Source organism: Podarcis cretensis (genome assembly GCF_951804945.1).
Source record: "Podarcis cretensis genome assembly, chromosome: 10".
Lineage (NCBI taxonomy): Eukaryota > Metazoa > Chordata > Lepidosauria > Squamata > Lacertidae > Podarcis > Podarcis cretensis.
Genome location: NC_137179.1, coordinates 8,504,015 through 8,516,480, shown reverse-complemented (window position 1 = coordinate 8,516,480; position 12,466 = coordinate 8,504,015). Strand labels below are relative to the sequence as shown.

Genomic DNA, 12,466 nt, shown 5'->3' with positions numbered 1-12,466 from the left:
AAAGTACGCGAGCGGTGCTTTTCTTCCGTCTGGAAAACGGTGACTAAGGACAGTGCCGATGCCAAAATGTGAGGCGTCGCAGGCATGGACCAGCGGCCTGGATTCACTGTACTGTACCAGCACACGGTCCAATGAAAGGAGAGCCTTGACCGCATTGAAGGCCGGCGTCTCCCGATGACCCCAGGACCAAGGCGTCTTTGTGCTGAGGAGTCGGTGAAGAGGCTCAGCCACCGTGGCTTTGTGGGACAGGAACATGTTATAAAAATTCAGCAGCCCCAGGAACGCCTGCAACTCCGTCTTGTTCTTTGGGGTGGGGGCCTGCTGGATAGCGCGGATCTAGGATGTGGTCGGGTGAAGGAGGCGTCGATAAGATAGCCCAGGAACTCTACATGTGGAACGGCGATCTGGCACTTCTCCCTCTTTACCTTGAGCCCAGCCTCTTGGAACCTGGTCAGCACGGCACGGAGGCACTTAAATAGCTGCTGGTGTGAGTCTGGTGTGAGTCTGCGGACACCAAGATGTCATCAAAATATGGTACCACGCCCGGAAGATGCCAGGAGCCACACTCACCCCGAACTGCAACCGGCGGCAACGGAATGCCCCTCGGTGGGTGACGATCGTCTGGGCTTCAGCAGTGGCATTATCGATGGGCAGTTGTTGATAGGCTTGGGCAAGGTCCAGCTTAGCAAAGACCTTACCCTCACCCAGGGAATGCAGCAGGTGTTGGACAACAGGAACCGGATAAGCGTGCTGCTGAAGTGCCTTGTTGATCGTGCACTTGTAGTCAGCGCAGATTCTCACCGACCCGTCTGGCTTGACAGGCGTGACGATGGGGGTTTCCCACTTGGCGTGGTCAACCGGCTCCAAAACTCCTTGGGCGATCAGCTTGTCAGAGGGGAGCCGATTGGCAGACCTTAGCGATGTGGCCCCTTCTGGAACACTTCCTACAGATGGCATCTCTGAATCGACACTTGGCACAGGAATGGTTGCCTCCGCAGCCGGCACATTCCGGTTGGCCCTTGGACTTCTGTTGGAACTTCCTGCGCTCCCGCTTTGTCTGGTGCACGTCATCGTCTTCACTGGAGGATGCCTCATCACTGCTGGCCTCTTCATGATCAACTGGAACTGGCTTCCTAGCAAGACGCGGGCTGCTGGACTTGCGGATCTCCTGGGCGGAGCATTCAGCAGCTTCTGAGGCCACAGCCTCCTCAATGGCTTTCTGTAGCGTGAGGTCTGGCTTGGCGAGGAGACGCCGTTGCAGATGGATGTCCCGGACCCCGCAGACGATTTGATCCATCAGGGCATCATCTAAGTCTCGGAACTCGCAGTGCATTGCAGCCTGTCGCAGGGCGGTGGTGTAGTTGTTGATTGACTCCCCCTCTGCCTGGTTCCGGTGGTAGAACGCATGGCGGGCAGCAATCTTGGACGGCTTTGGTACGTAGTGGTTGCGGAGCTTCTCTTTGATCGTGTCCCACGGTGTTGCCTGGACTGCTTCAGGCGCAACCAATGCTCGGGCCGTCTCAAACACCTCAGGCCCACAGAGGCTGAGGAATAGGCCCTGCTTACGTTCCTGTGATACTTGCGTCAGCTCGTTGGCTTGGAGATAGCAGTCGAAACGAGCGAGGTAGGAGTGCCATGATTCAGAGGCTGGCGCAAAAGGTGGCAGAGGCACAAGTGAAGCCATGATTCCGATGCCGGCGTGAAGGGTGATGGATGGAACACCGTGCTCTAGCCAGAACAGTCAGCTCTGAATTGGTTCTGCTCAGTGATTTCGCTCAGTGATTCAGCTCAGTGATTCAGCTCTGCTCAGAGGTGGCTGCATCTGGCTGTGCTCTGATGTCCATCGATCCCATCCTCGTCGCCAGTGTTAAGTTGTGGGCGAACATAGCAGATGACACAGCGATTTCTCCAGAGCAGCTCTTTATTTGTACGCTGGACAGAACTGAACAGCAAACAGCTCAGCCGGCCTGCTTTTATAGGCAGCCGGCTGTCAACATTGTAGCAACAACAACCCAGGGTTTCCCGCCTAAAATAACTGACGTGGACCTGAGTGAAAACTATCTACAGTATCCCCCTGCTGGCCCAGGGTGAGAACTTCAGTACATAACAGATTATATATATATAATGTCCAGTAGCACCTTAGAGATCAACTACCGTATTTTTCGCCCCATAGGACGCACCTAGGGTTTTTTTTTTTGGGGGGGGGGAAATAAAGAAGAAAAATTATTCCCCCCCCCCCAGGCACGGGGCTGGCGCGGGGGAAGCCGGAGCTTCCCCCCGACCCCAGCCCCCAAAACAGCCTGCTATCCGCAAGCCTAGGGAGCCGCTCCGGTCTCCCCAGGCTTGCGGACAGCTGTGCGAAGCCCGGCACACTCTTCAGCGCGCCCGAGGCTTCGGAATGCAGGCAGCTCTGTGCAACCCTCCGGAGGCCGGCGCGGCTTGGCGCCGGGCTCCGGAGGGTTGCGCGGAGCTTCCTGAAGCCTGTATTCGCCCCATAGGAGGCACACACATTTCCCCTTCATTTTTGGAGGGGGAAAAGTGCATCCTATAGGGCGAAAAATACGGTAAGTTTGTTCTTGGTATAAGCTTTCACATGCATGCACATTTCTTCAGATACCATGCACACAAAAGCTTATACCAAGAACAAACTTAGTTGGTCTCTAAGGTGCTACTGGACATATATATATACATATATCGACTGCGTCAGACCAACACAGCTACCTACCTGAATCTAGAGTCAATGAAAGTGCAACTTAAGCCAATTGATTTCAATAGATCTGCTCCTCAGTATGAGTCCTTTTGGATATAATAATAATAATAATAATAATAATAATAATAATAATAATATTTATACCTCACCCATCTGGCTGGGCTTCCCCAGCCACTCTGGGTGGCTTCCAACAAAATATCAAAATGCAGTAATGCTTCAAACATTAAAAGCTTCCCTAAACAGGGCTGCCTTCAGATGTCTTCTAAAAGTCTGGTAGTTGTTGTTCTCTTTGACATCTGGTGGGAGGGCGCTCCACGGGGGGGTGGGGTGCCACTGCTGAGAAGGCCCTCTGTCTGGTTCCCCATAGCTTGGCTTCTCACAGTGAGGGAACCGCCAGAAGGCCCTTGGCACTGGACCTCAGTGTCCGGGCAGAACGATGGGGGTGGAGACGCTCCTTCAGGTATACTGGACCGAGGCCGTTTAGGGCTTTCAAGTTCAGCACCAACACTTTGAATTGTGCTTGGAAATGTACTGGAAGCCAATGTAGGTCTTTCAAGACTGGTGTTATGTGGTCTCAGCGGCCGCCCCCAGTCACCAGTCTACAGTTCTACTTCATTATTTTTTTTAAAAAAAACTATACTAAGACATGTAAAAAAACCATAGATACGGTAGTTCAAAGCAAAACGCCGGATTTAAAATTATTGTTTTTGCCAGGCACTTTTAAAGGCAACTTAACTATAAACCCATTTAATTTGTACTTTCTGAAACAATATGCAAACAGAAACACTTTCAACCTTCTGAATTGCTGTTTTTATTTATATAAGAAAAATAAAGCTATTCTATGTATATTTTAAAATATGATTTGCTGCAACAGTGGTATTAAATGTTTTGTACTGTAAAGGTTAGCAGGTGAGCCCAACTATGGTAATCTGTGCTTTCTGAAAGGATACCCATCCCATCCCACAAAATGTTTTGAAATGTGGTTCTCCAACCAGCTGGTGTGTGCAAAAATGTGTATACTTGAAATTTTCATAGAAGTGCATATATTAGTGAAAAAAACATACGCCATACATTTTATTAGGGGAAATTGCCTTGCAAAAATGGGCATACACCTGGCAAAAATGCATCCAGAAACATGCATATGCAACGAAACGCCGAATTTTCTGAAATTCCGCCTGGATGCTATTTTCAGCGGATGAAATCCCAGACGTATGGCAGCCCTATCAGGGTCATTAAAAAGAAAATTGATAAAGAAATCTCTAACTGATGTGCAAATGTTGAGAACTGAACAAAAAAAATGGGGAAATGGAAAACTGAAATTGGCAGGTTTCCCCATCCCTTTCAGTGTGACCAGGTGCTAAGGTGTGCAGGAGAGGCCCTGCACCATATTCTGCCGCCTAATGTGGTTCATAGTACAAGGGAGCCTTCTCAACGGTGGCTCCTCATTTGAGATGCATCATTCAAGTGGCAACCAAAGATTGTAGGCCTTTTGCAGGCCTTTCAGAAGGGTGGAAAGGCACTGCAGACTGAGGGTCCTTTGAGACAACTTGTTTACTGAGCAATCACCTTGATTTGACATTGGCTTTTTTTCTTTAGCATTTGTTCTGATTCATTTGTAGGGAGCTTAGATGATGTTTGGGACGCGGGTGGCGCTGTGGGTTAAACCACAGAGCCTAGGACTTGCCGATCAGAAGGTCGGCGGTTCGAATCCCCGCAATGGGGTGAACTCCCATTGCTCGGTCCCTGCTCCTGCCAACCTAGCAATTCAAAAGCACGTCAAAGTGCAAATAGATGAATAGGTATTGCTCCGGCGGGAAGGTAAACGGCATTTCTGTGAGCTGCTCTAGTTCGCCAGAAGAGGCTTAGTCCTGCTGGCCACATGATCCGGAGGCTGTACGCCGGCTCCCTTGGCCAATAAAGTGAGATGAGTGCCGCAAGCCCAGAGTCGGTCACGACTGGACCTAATGGTCAGGGGTCCCCTTTACCCCTTTAGATGACGTTTGCCTTTTTAAAAAAATGTTATTTCCTATTTGTTTGCAGACAGATTAGATCAGGGGTCGGCAACGTGTGGCCCATGGGCAGGATGCAGCCCCCAAAGACCGTTTTACCAGCCCCTGAGCGCCCCCCCCCAACTGAGCTGCCCACTTGGCGAGTCCCCTGCACGCTGCAGCACAGCGCGGTGCAGGGACTCACTGGGCGGCGCCGAAAACCGCATCTGCACACATGCAGATACCGGAAATTGCATCTGCGCATGTCCAGATGCCGAAAATCGCTTCTGCGCAGGGCAATTTTCGGCGTCTGGGCATGCGCAGAAGCGATTTCTAGCACCACGGACATGCGTAGATGCGATTTCCGGTGTCATGCTATGCCAGTCCGGCCCACGGACGATCTCCATGGGTGTGATCCAGCCCATGGCCAGTAAACCTTGCTGACCCCTGGATTAGATGATAGTGACCATTGGTTGCTGTTGCAACAAATCCTCTTTTTTTAAAAAAAACCCCACACAACTGGACTTTTTGCTGTTAGGAAAGTGATCGGGAAAGGCATCAATAAGCATGAGAGGAGTGAATGATTAACATTCTTGTGATTTTGGCATTTATGCCAGAAGACAATTATTAGAGGCCTTACAACTTAACAGGCTCAATTCTATGCCCCCAATGGATCAGGACCTGCTCTCGGAGAGGAATGATCAAATTACTTTAATAGTGGCTGAATTTTTGAGTGCTGTCCATGTAGAAAGACTGGGCCATTATAAAGAGATTTAGTGGTTCTTAATTGATCGGTGATGTGGTAGTGTTATATCGTATTATTTATGCAAATTGGTTTTCTCTGGAGTTAAAGATCTGACTGGGACAAACCTTGTTATGCTGAATTCGTATTTTGCACAATTTGTATACGGTGTTGGTTTGATAATGTGCAGTTTGCTATACCTAATAAAGGACTGACTTTTAAAAAGATGAACTGGAAGATGTATTAACAAACCATGAGCAAATCAAGTTAAATGCACAACCTCCCCACACATAAAAAAAACCCCAGAGTGAATACTCAATAAAGACAGGATAAGTCAAACCTCCGCATAAGTTTTCTGCAACCAAATTGAGATGGATGTTCGATGAACAAGTTGCCAGAGTGAGCCCAGAGAGCAACATGCTTTTATCTCATAGCGGTAGCGTTCTGAGCTTCAAGAAGTCAAACCATCCTAATTTCACTCCAGCCTTCCTTGAGGAGGCTGCATAGCGAGAATATTAAGACCACTGAAGTATTAATATCCTCTTTGTTGCCCGGCTATCGAGCTCAGGAGCAGGAAAACACAACCGACTCCCTCCTTCCCCAATTTCACCCTGCAAGCCTAAGCCGCATATTGTTTCAATAACTCCAGATGATTCTCCTAATCCTTCCTGATCATATTTATTTCCCTTCTGAGCCTCTTGGGGTTTAGAAGATTCCCTGCCTCCCTGCTTAATTAACGGGCTTCCTCCATGAAGCAGTTCGCGGGAAACTGATGCTCCCCTTAACTGGCGGAGGTCGTCTGCAATGGTCATCGTATTCATTTTTTTTTTTTAAATATTTTTATTAAGTTTTGCATAACTATATTTCACAGACATACAACAGACAAAAGTAAATGAAATAAACTTAAAAAGAAAAGAAAAAAAGAAAAGAAAAAGAACATAAAATACGTACAACATAAACAACACAACTTTAACAACACAACATTAATTTTACAACTTAAACAACACAACATTAATTTTACAACAACATTGATCGACTTCCCTTTATCTCGATTTCGGATAATGTTATCTTAATTATCTTTCTGCTGTATCTATTCCAAAATAAAATTTATAACGTAGTAAGCGTTATCTCATGCCTACTGTGATTTTTTTTTTTAAATACATCTATATTTCTGATTAACATTTTGATTTTCCCCTTGTCTCTATTTCCATATATATTCTAAATTTATCCCATTCATTACTAAATTTTGTACTTTTTTGATTTCTTATTTTCTGTGTCAGTTTTGCCAATTCTAAGTAATCCATTAATTTAAATTGCCACTCCTTTAATGTTGGGGTTTTTGCTGTTTTCCAGTACTGTGCTATGAGGGTTCTAGCGGCCGCTGTTGCGTATTGAAGAAGGGTTCTATCTTCTTCTTTAATATCTTTGCCAATTATCCCCAGCAGGAAGGTTTCAGGTTTTTTAACAAACGTATATTTGAGAATTTTTTTTAATTCATTATAGATAGATTCCCAGAATTTTTTGAGAATCTCGCACGTCCACCACATGTGAATAAATTCGCCCTCTTTACTCTTACATTTCCAACACAGTTTGTCGCCTGTTCTATAAATTTTATGCAATTTTATCGGCGTTATGTACCATCTGTACATCATCTTGTACATATTTTCCTTAAGTGTCGTGCATGCTGAAAAGTTCATATCTTTACACCATAAAGCCTTCCATTTATCAAACTCTATATTATACCCTAGATCTACCGCCCACCTCACCATCACCTCCTTTACTTCCTCATCCTTGGTGTCCCACTCAAGCAACTGGTTATACATTTTTGATAATAATTTTGTTTTACTTTCTATTATTTCAATCTGGAATCTAGATTTTTTCTCATTTATTCCAATCTTTTTGTCTTCCGTCCACATTGAATTTATTTGATGATATTGAATCCAACCAGTCAACTTATGGTCATCGTATTCATTGATAACTTGTGTATTTATTGTGTTGTAGCGCAGGCCCCATCCATTGAGCAAAGGGAGGGTTGCAGAAACCTTAAGTTGATGAATCAGCAGGCTCCTTCCCCTGAGGAATGCTCAGTTCAACTTGAATGGGAGGGAGGGGGAAACAAAGAAGGCAAGGAGAAAAAGAAACGAAAGATTTCAGTATTTCACAGAGGAGCATAGAAAGCCGCCATCTACTAATTCCTGTGCTTTTCAGCTTGTTCATAAGCAATCTAGAGCTGGAGATGAACACTGAAGTGGCCAATTTGGTGATGATACTAAATTGTCCAGAGTCGTTAAAACAAAAAAGGATTGCAAAGAGGTCCAAAAGGACCTTTCCAAACTGAGGTAAAATGGCAAGTGCAATTCATTGATGCATGTCAAGGCAAAAAAATAAAAAAATAAAAAAATCACATATACATAAACACAAGGTGACTGACCAGGAACAAGATCTTGGGGTGATAGTGGAGAGCACATTGAAAGCAAATTCCATGCTAGGGAATATTTGTGAAGGAACTGAAAGCAAAACTGCCAATATTATAATGCCGTTGTACAGATCCATATAGCGTGGTTGCATTAGGAATACATTGTACAGTCCTGGTTGCCTCCCCTCCGAAAGCATATTGTAGAGTTGGAAAAGGTTCAGAGCAACCAAAATGGTTAAGGCGAAAGAGCCATTTCTGTATGAAAAAAGGTTATGGGGGTGGATCTAAACACAGGGTGGAAATGCCTTAAATAAGTCAGAAATTAGATTATAACAAAAGAAAAAAATCTCTATAGAAAATTGTGTTTGAAAATTTCCTGCTCTCAGGCGCCATCTGGTGTTGCATGTTTATACATTCAAATCAGAACTAGTGAAGGCGGTGAAGGTCCTGTGTGTGTCTGGGGGCGGTTGGAGGATGGAAGGCGGCTAACAGACTGAGGTTGAATCCTGACAAGACAGAAGTACTGTTCTGGGGAAACAGGAGGCAGGCGGGTATGGAGGACTCCCTAGTCTTGAATGGGGTAACTGTGCCCCTGAAGGACCAAATGTGCAGCCTGGGAGTTACTCACAGCTGTCCATGGAGGCGCAGGTCAATTCTGTGTCCAGGGCAGCTGTCTACCAGCTCCATCTGGTACGCAGGCTGAGACCCTATCTGCCTGCGAACTGTCTTGCCAGAGTGGACTACTGCAATGCGCTCTACGTGGGGCTACCTTTGAAGGTGACCCGGAAACTACAACTAATCCAGAATGCGGCAGCTAGACTGGTGACTGGGAGTGGCCACCAAGACCATATAACACTAGTCTTGAAAGACCTACATTGGCTCCCAGTACGTTTCCGAGCACAATTCAGTGTGTTGGTGCTGCCCTTTAAAGCCCTAAACGGCCTTGACCCGGTATACCTGAAGGAATGTCTCCACCCGCATCGTTCTACCCGGACACTGAGGTCCAGCTCTGAGGGCCTTCTGGCGGTTCCCTCCCTGCGAGAAGTGAGGTTACATGGAACCAGGCAGAGGGCCTTCTTGGTGGTGATGCCTGCCATGTGGAAGGCCCTCCCGTCAGATGTCAAGGCAATAAACAACTATTTTACTTTTAAAAGACAACTGAAGGTGGCCTTGTTTAGGGAAGTTTTTAATGTCTGATGCTGTATTGTTTTTAATATTTGGCTGGAAGCTGCCCAGAGTGGCTGGGGAAACCCAGTCAGATGGGTGGGGTATAAATAATAATAAATAATAATAATAATACATTGCAAGGGGTTGGACTGGATGATCCTTGGGGTCCCTCAGAACTCTACAACCCTATGAAACCCTAGGGAGCCATGGCTAGGCTAAGGCAGTTCCTACCTCAGTAAGAGAGGACACCCAGAGATCAAGGGCTTCTTTGCTCCCTTTCATTCCATGCCGCTGTGTAATCCCATCGCTTCAGAGGGACGTTTGATATCCATGCCAAGGTTTACCTCTTCACGCCCAGTTCCCTAAAGAGAAACTTTCGGCATACACAAAGGAGGCGGCAACACAGTCGAACAATGCTCTTTCCTCGGAGGAATAAAAGAAATCATATTCTAATTTGGATGCTTTGGCAAAGGCTCAGCACCCTCTTTGTATCCCCTTCAATAACATGTGTCAAAGATCATTTCTGCAGATGTTGACTTCCGCTACGCGGTGGGCAGAAGACATTTTAATACCTTAAAGAGACAGCAACACAGGGCGGGTGGCAATTCAGAGAGAGATGTTTTGATCCGGAACTTTTGAAAATGAATTTCTGCGCTGCCTTTATGTCCAATTTTCTACTTCTCCCTTTTTCTTCTTTTAAATGTCCTCTCCCTCCTCTCCTGGAATGCAGATTAAATGCCGTTAGTCTCTTATCCTTGAACCTTGCAGCACGCAGAGATGAAAATCCAATTCCATGGTGGGTGTGTGGGTGTGAAGTAAACTACTGAAGGCCACACAGGCTTTGACAAAAACACCACAGGCAAATGTCTTATTTATTTATCTATTCATCATAAGAACGTAAGAAGAGCCGGCTGGATCAGGCCAATGGCCCATCTAGTCCAGCAACCTGTTCTCACAGTGGCCAGCAGGTTGCCTGTGGGAAACCAGCAGCAGGATTCGAGCACAAGAGCAACACTCTCTTCTCTTGTGGTTTATTCAGAAGCATCACTGCCTCCAGGGACGCAGGTGGCGCTGTGGGTTAAAGCCTCAGTGCCTAGGACTTGCCGATTGAAAGGTCGGCGGTTCGAATCCCTGTGGCGGGGTGCGCTCCCGCTGCTCGGTCCCAGCGCCTGCCAACCTAGCAGTTCGAAAGCACCTCCGGGTGCAAGTAGATAAATAGGGACCGCTTACCAGCGGGAAGGTAAACGGCGTTTCCGTGTGCGGCTCTGGCTCGCCAGATGCAGCTTTGTCACGCTGGCCACGTGACCCGGAAGTGTCTCCGGACAGCGCTGGCCCCTGGCCTTTTAAGTGAGATGGGCGCACAACCCCAGAGTCTGTCAAGACTGGCCCGTACGGGCAGGGGTACCTTTACCTTTTACCTTTATCACTGCCTCCAGGAGGCCAAGCATAGACATTATGGCTGGTAAAGGGAAAGGGTAAAGGGACCCCTGACCATTAGGTCCAGTCATGACCGACTCTGGGGTTGCGGCGCTCATCTTGCTTCATTGGCCAAGGGAGCCGGCATACAGCTTCCGGGTCATGTGGCCAGCATGACTAAGCCGCTTCTGGAGAACCAGAGCAACACAAGGAAATGCCGTTTACCTTCCCGCCGGAGTGGTACCTATTTATCTACTTGCACTTTGACGTGCTTTCGAACTGCTAGGTGGGCAGGAGCTGGGGCAGAGCAACGGGAGCTCACCCTGTCATGGGGATTTGAACCGCCGACCTTCTGATCAGCAAGTCCTAGGCTCTGTGGTTTAACCCACCGCACCACCCATGTCCCTCTTATGGCTGGTAGCCATCAATAAAAAAGCACACCAAGAACTCAGGCCAATGTAAGTTTCAGTAGTGGGAGTGGTCCCTACTCGCAAATCAATAGTCAATTGTGATAAAAACTAATCCATTCAAAAGTATGTATTACACACTCAAATGTTGTTGTTGTTATTTAGTCGTTTAGTCGTGTCCGCCTCTTCGTGACCCCCTGGACCAGAGCACGCCAGGCACTCCTGTCTTCCACGACCTCCTGCAGTTTGGTCAAACTCATGCTGGTAGCTTCAAGAACACTGTCCAACCATCTCATCCTCTGTCGTCCCCTTCTCCTTGTGCCCTCCATCTTTCCCAACATCAGGGTCTTTTCCAGGGAGTCTTCTCTTCTCATGAGGTGGCCAAAGTATTGGAGTCTCAGCTTCAGGATCTGTCCTTCCAGTGAGCACTTAGGGCTGATTTCCTTAAGAATGGAAAGGTTTGGTCTTCTTGCAGTCCATGGGACTCTCAAGAGTCTCCTCCAGCAGCATAATTCAAAAGCATCGATTCTTCGGCAATCAGCCTTCTTTATGGTCCAGCTCTCACTTCTATACATCACTACTGGGAAAACCATAGCTTTAACTATACGGACCTTTGTTGGCAAGATGATGTCTCTGCTTTTTAAGATGCTGTCTAGGTTTGTCATTGCTTTACAAACTCAAATAGAGATTACAAACTCTAACAGAGATTACAAACTCAAACTCATAAGGATACGTATAACACAATAATTCGTTACAGAATTAGAGATAAGAGTTTATGAGTAGAGATAAGTACATGTTAGTCCATAGTCAGATTTAACATGAAGGTCTTAGTTTCAATCATTGAGCAGAAGTCAGAAGTCAATTATCGATCAGAGACCAGGACAGGGCCCTGTTTCGATGTATTCACCTTCATCAGCTAATTTTTAAAGGGTCGTGTAAGTTTGAAGACTTTCGGATAAATATATCCTGTTATTTTCTACATTTCTCAGAAATAACAACTGCGTGTGGGTAGATCAACGTGTATCTTGAGCTTTTCTGTGGTAGCCATCAATGGCCTTCTCCATGAATTTGTTCAATCTTCTTTTAAAGCCATGCAAGCTGGTTGCCATCACTACCTCCTGAGAGAATGAATTACCTCAGGGTAAAACTTCCAAGGTGAAAAAAATGGGCTTCTAAATCACCTGGGGATGAGAAACTACTCGCTTCAATAGTCTGCTCTCCAGGGCATTGGGGTGATCAGAACTAGATGTTAATCCAATGTGTGTTGAATAGTATCTATATGAGTGTGGGATGGGATTTAATAGGTAGGAGAGGATACATTAATTGCAATTTATCCCTCCAGGCACCCAGGTCTGTAGGCTGAACAGAGCTCCAGAATCCCATCCTTGGCAGTAAAATCAAACGCATCGGGCTCAAGCTGTATAACCTTGTTTTGAGCAAGACCAGCTATGAAGTGAGCTGGCTCGCTCTTTCAAACCCCAGTTAACAAAGAATTGGGCAACAGCTTGTAAAGTAAGTTTAAAAATAAGATTTACTTACTGTTATACTCGTGCATTGGCTCACAGCAGTAGCAGCAGTAAAAACTATGCAGGAAAAATACTTCTATTTGCAGTCTAACCA

The 12,466-nt window shown here is 46.4% G+C and overlaps 1 long non-coding RNA gene across 1 annotated transcript in view; it reads left to right on the top strand.

The window, feature by feature from the left end:
- The first annotated feature begins 3,090 nt into the window (after nt 1-3,090).
- Nucleotides 3,091-12,466, top strand: part of LOC307225376 — a 299,930-nt gene continuing 290,554 nt past the window's right edge. Inside the window, exon 1 of the long non-coding RNA XR_013842950.1 lies at nt 3,091-3,188. This is a non-coding gene — a long non-coding RNA (uncharacterized lncRNA). The remainder of the gene's footprint in view (nt 3,189-12,466) is intronic.